This window comes from Canis aureus, chromosome 11 (assembly GCF_053574225.1).
Source record: "Canis aureus isolate CA01 chromosome 11, VMU_Caureus_v.1.0, whole genome shotgun sequence".
In the NCBI taxonomy this organism is placed as follows: domain Eukaryota; kingdom Metazoa; phylum Chordata; class Mammalia; order Carnivora; family Canidae; genus Canis; species Canis aureus.
The window spans coordinates 25,465,961-25,471,960 of record NC_135621.1 but is presented as its reverse complement, the minus strand read 5'-3'; positions in this window follow the sequence as shown (position 1 = coordinate 25,471,960).

The window sequence follows — 6,000 nt, the reverse complement described above, 5'->3', positions numbered from 1 at the left end:
TGAGCAAACTGAAAATCAACATCTCTTCTCAGATCCATTAGAGAATTGGGGTCACAGGGCAAACAAGTGGCCCAAAGACTGGAGAGAGAGGCAGCGACAGAGAATCACAGCTGCCTAGCAGCCAGAGCCCACAGCTGGAGCTGGTCTTGGCAGGAGCACTTGAGCCATCATACTTGACAGTGGCTAGAGGCTCAGAGAAGACAAGCTTGAGAAATAGAAGTGTAAGGAAACCCCCACACTTTCATGTCAACCTTTGGGCAGGGAAAGGAGAAAACCAACTATTTTTAAATACATCACAAGCATTCTGTTCTTTCTGTTCTCTGTAATGCAAAGGTAGTATATATTTTACTCCACTCTCTTAGGGTTTCCAGGTGGGACTGATGGAAGATAGGCTGGGGCAATGGGGGGTAGGGTGGGGGAGGAGGGGGGCGGTGCTCAGTTGCTTGAGTGTCCAACTCTTGATCTCAGCTCAGGTCTTGATCTCAGGGTCGTGAGTTCAAGCCCCATGTTGGGTCCATGCTGGGCGTGAAGCCTACCAGAAAAACCAAAAACAGGGGTGCCTGGGTGGCACTGTGGGTTATGTGTCCGATTCTTGATTTGGGCTCAGGCCTTGATCTCAGGGTCGTGAGTTCAAGCCCCATGTTGGGTCCATGCTGGGCGTGAAGCCTACCAGAAAAACCAAAAACAGGGGTGCCTGGGTGGCACTGTGGGTTATGTGTCCGATTCTTGATTTGGGCTCAGGTCATGATCTCAGGGTCATGAGCTTGACTCCCACATCGGGCTCCATGAGCACAGAATCTGCTTGAGACTCTCGCTCCCTCACTCTCTGCCCCTCCCCCCTCTAAAATAAATACAGAAATCTTTTATTTTTATTTTTTCTAAAGATTTTATTATTTATTTGTCAGAGAGCACAAGTAGGGGGAACAGAAGAGGGAGAGGGAGAAGCAGACTCCACACTGAGCAGGGACCCCAATGTGGGACTCAATCCCAGGACCCCAGGATCATGACTGGAGCCAAAGGCAGATGCTCACCAACTGAGCCCCCTGGGTGCCCTTACATTAATCTTCTTAAAAAAATCAAAAACAGGGCAGCCCAGGTGGCTCAGCGGTTTAGCGCCGCCTTCAGCCCAGGGCCTGATTCTGGAGACCTGGGATCGAGTCCCTGGTTAGGCTCCCTGCAGGGAGCCTGCTTCTCCCTCTGTCTGTGTCTCTGCCTCTCTCTCTCTCTGTGTCTCTCATGAATAAATAAATAAATAAAATCTTAAAAAAAAATCAAAACCAAAAACAGATTAACAGCAGAAAAGCGTACAGATTTTAGTTACGTGTTTGGGTGCCCTCATAAGACAAAGACCCCAAGAATGATGAGGCCCAAGTGCTCAGATACGAGATTGAAGACAGAGTAGCAATTGCAGAAAAGTAATGAAAATATGCAGGAAGGATAAAGGAAGGTAAGAATTATTCTAACAAGGTCTGTTTGTGCACATTTCTCTTGGCTTTAACCTTCAGTCTTGTGATAAGAGTGTTTCTTCCTCCTGGTACAGAGAGGGCACCTTTGACATGGGCATTTTGTCTCCTGCTTTTAGAAGGGAAAAGGGAAGGTCAGAGTGTACACTGTTGGTATCTGCTTTTCAAATACCTCTAATTCAACATAAGCAATATGCCAAGCAGCATATTTGGGAGGAGGGAGGGGGGTGTTTGGAACTCCCTTAGTAGCAAAGCTGGCCCTTAAACATAGGACTGTACCAAACTTTATCCCATCAGGGAAAGAGAAATTAGTCAACTCCATGTGCTCTGGCTTTCTGGTCTTACATAAGGGAGGAGGAAAAATGGCTAAGAAACTCCTCTGAAAGTCACAGCCTGGGACTGTGGCCTGCCAAAACAACAACAAAAACCAGGAAGATTTAATTATAAGATTATAGAACATTTATCCTCCATAACCTTCCGAAACAGAAAAGCACCAAGTCCAAATGGTTTCACTGGTGAATTCTACCAAACATTTGAGAAGGAAATGACACCGATGATCTATAATCCCTCCTAGAGGATAGAAGCAAAGGCAACACTTCTTAACCTTCTATGTCCCCAGAATTACCCCAATACCAAACCCAGACAGACACCTTACAAGGAACAGAAACTACAGATCTATATCTCTCATGAGCGTAGACACAAAAATCCTCAACAGAATATTGGCAAATTGAGCCCAACAATGTGCGAAAAGGATTATGTACCAGGACCATGTGGAATTTATTCTAGGTATGCAAGGCTGGTTCAACATTCAAGAATCAATTCATGTAATCGATCCCATCAAAGGCTGAAGGAGACAAATCACATAACCACATCACTAGTTGCAGAGAGCGTTTGACAAAACCCCACAATCACTCAGCAAACTAGCATAGCAAGGGGAACTTCCTCAACTTGATTAAGAACATCTATCTGCTCAATCTTCCAGAAATTGAAACTGCCCTACTACATAAAGTCTGTAAATTAAAGAAAAAAAAAAAAACACTGTAAAAATAAGTGGCACCTGGCTGGCTCAGTCATTAGAGCGTGCAACTCTTGATCTTGTGAGTTCAGGCCCTGCGTTGGGTGTAGATACCACTTAAAAATAATGTTTTTTAATCTTAAAAAAAAAACTATAAAAAACAAAACCAGGGGCGCCTGGGTGGCTCAATCTGAATCTTGGTTTTGCCTTGGGTCATGATCTCATGGGTCATGGGATCGAGGACCACTTAAGGGAAAATCTGCTTGAGGATTCTCTCCCTCAGCCTCTCTCTCCACTCATGCTCTCTGTCTCTCTCAAATCAATCAATCTTTAAAACAAAAACAAAAACAAAGCAAAAGAAAAACCCAAAATGTCTCAGGGCAGGTAATACTTGCATATAGTACAAATTACAAGTATAGGGGGGAGAAGGGAGCCTCCTTCTCACCCTAACCCCCAGCTGCCTAATTTCCCTCATGGAGGAAGCTGCTGTTAGCAGGTTCTCTGTGCTCTTCTAGAACTATCCTTGGCCTATACAAGCAGATCTGTCCTTAAAACACACACATGCACACGGTAGTGTTTTGGATGCCTGCTTCTGCATCTTGCTTCTTCCCTTAACGTACCTTGGAGGTTTTTCATGGCAGTACAACCAGCAAAGTCTCTCTCAATCAGGTTCGCTGAGAGATCTACAGAACATGATTTGGAGGCCTCTGTTCTCGATTGTCTTAGTGATGGGACACAGCTGATACCTTTCTAGATGCTTAGGAGAAAAGCTAGTTCATGATTTAAGCTCTCTGGAACTGGGCAAGGTGGCCCCCTGTTCGCTCCTATCTGTTGCCGGATAGCGTCTCCTGGCTTAACTATTTTATGGTTATTCAGGTTGTCCCTTGCTGCTGCATGCTTTTTAAATCCTTTTTTTTTTTTTTTTTTTTTTTTTTTTGCAGGAAAGGGGAGGCTATCACAGTGCTGCAGTTTAAATATCCATGTCCAGGGCAGCCCTGGTGGCTCAGCGGTTTAGCACCGTCTTCAGCCCAGGGCCTGATCCTGAGGACCTGGGATCGAGTCCCATGTCGGGCTCCCTGCATGGAGCCTGCTTCTCCCTCTGCCTGTGTCTCTGCTCTCTGTGTCTGTCTCTCATGAATAAATAAATAAAATCCTTAAAAAAAAAATCCATGTTCTTGGGCATGTTCCCCAACCTCTCTGTGCCGTGATTTTCATTCTTTCTCTCTTGCTTGTGAATGTAAATAGGTCCTGTCCTTTAAAATAGAGAGAGCACGGTTTTACTCCTTATCCCAAAGGTTCTGACATGTGCTTTCACTACAGTCTTTTCTAAATGTTCTGTGGTTCTGTGGTTTTTAAATTTTTTAAAAATTTAAATTCAATGAATTAACATATCGTGTATTATTACTTTCAGAGGCAGAGCTCAGTGATTCGTCAATCTTACATAATATCCAGCGCTCATTCCATCACGTGCCCTCCTTAATGCCCATCACCCTGTTTCAGTTTGTTTCCTGTGATTAAGGGTCTCTTAGGATTTGTCTCCCTCTCTGATTTCATCTTGTTTTAGTTTTCCCTTCCCCTCCTGTTTCATTTCTTAAATTCCACATGTGAGTGAGATCATCTGATAATTGTCTTTCTCTGATTGACTGCAGTTTAGATTTTGACTTCCTTTTCACCCCACCCCCCACCCCCCAGTACGGTTTAAGAGACTTTAGAATTTTCTGGATGATAGGAGCTTTGCCAGGAGGTGGGGTTGCTTATTTTACAGTATGGGCTGAATTTCGTTCCCCCACCAAATTCATGTGGTGAGGTCCTAACCCCCAGGACCTCGGGATGTGACTGTGTTTGGAAAGGGGCCTTTATAGAGGTCAGCAAGGTAGAATGAGGTCATGTGGGTGGGTCCTAACCCAACAGGACTGGCATCCTTATATAAAGACAGTAAGACAGACATAGGGGATGACCATGTGGGGACACAGGGAAAAAGTGGCCATCTACAAGTCAAGGAGAGAGGCCTTGGAAGAAACCAACCTTGCCAACACCTTGATCTTGGACTTCTGGCCTCTGGGATTGTGAGAAAATAAATTTTTGTTGTTTAAGCACCACCTTCCACTCCCCTAATCTGTGGTGCTTATATGGCGGCCCTAGGAAACAAATACATCATATTATTATCTCCTTCCACATCATGCTCAGAGAGTATCATCTCTCCTACATCTCCTTGACGGCATTTGTCAAGTCTTCCTGTATGTATAGTAGATTTTTCAAAATGTCCCAGTGGTGCCTTAAAGAAAGGTGTGTTCTGTTTTTATAGTGTTTAATAATCTCAATGTTTTTAAAGCTCATTTACTTATTTAAATAATCTCTACACCCAACATAGGGCTTGAACTCAACACCCCGACACCAAGAGTCACATACTCTTCTGACTGAGCCAGCCAGGGTCACCTCAAAAATCTCAGTTAAATGGGCCTTCTTGATTCTGTCATTTCTGTCTTCCATGTCATTACTCGTTATTCATTATTTTTATTTCTTTTTTTTTTTTTAAGATTTATTTATTTATTTTATGATAGACACAGAGAGAGAGAGGCAGAGACACAGGCAGAGGGAGAAGCAGGCTCCATGCCGGGAGCCCGACGCGGGACTCGATCCGGGGACTCCAGGATCGTGCCCTGGGCCAAAGGCAGGCACCAAACCACTGAGCCACCCAGGGATCCCCATTATTTTTATTTCTTATTTTTCTACTCCACCGGTCATGGGAAGTGATTAGGCCAAAGGCTAAGAGACGAGCATCCAACTTCAAAACTCCTAGTGCACGAGGGTATGAAGTGAACAAGATCACTGCCATGGGAAACCCTCATTCAGAGAGGAAGGGAATGAGAATGGCCCAGGATCCCTAGCCCCCTCCTGATGGATAGGAGTGACAAGTGTCCTTGCTCTGGCAAAGGGCTGAGCTCCTTCATTAGCCAATATGGCAGCCAGTGCGAAGGGCCCAGCTTCTCTGCCCCCACCTACCCAACCTCTGCTCTGCTTGTTCAGAGGCTGCTGCCTGGCTTCTTCACCCACTGTCCTGTAAGGCTTCAGAAATCTGCAGATCTCTGGGCAAAACAGGAAGAATGTGGGGCTCTGCTCTCGACCCTCTTCTTTCTAGGGGGTTCTTTGGGTTCTGCTTCCATGTTTTGGTTTGGGTTGGCTGTGCATCGTACCTGGCTTTCCCAGATCCCAGATCTCAGAGGGGTCATCAGTCTGTTGCAAACCTTTCCATCACAGCTCGAAGCAGAGATCCCCATCCCTTTACAAGCACCCCTGTTGTCTGAGCCAAATCTCGCAGGATTCTGCAGCTCCTGGGCTTGGCCCACATCAGCTTGGTGGTCTTCTTTTTGTGGGTGTGATAGATGTGTTAGTCTCATTCTCTGCCTCCCAGCTTCTGCAGGTGTTATCTCCACCTTCTTCCCTGGTGGTTCTGTCCCTGAGGAGTTAGGCCTTCAGATGCTCCTCTTTTGTGTCACTGCGACTGAGCTCCAGAAGAAAGAG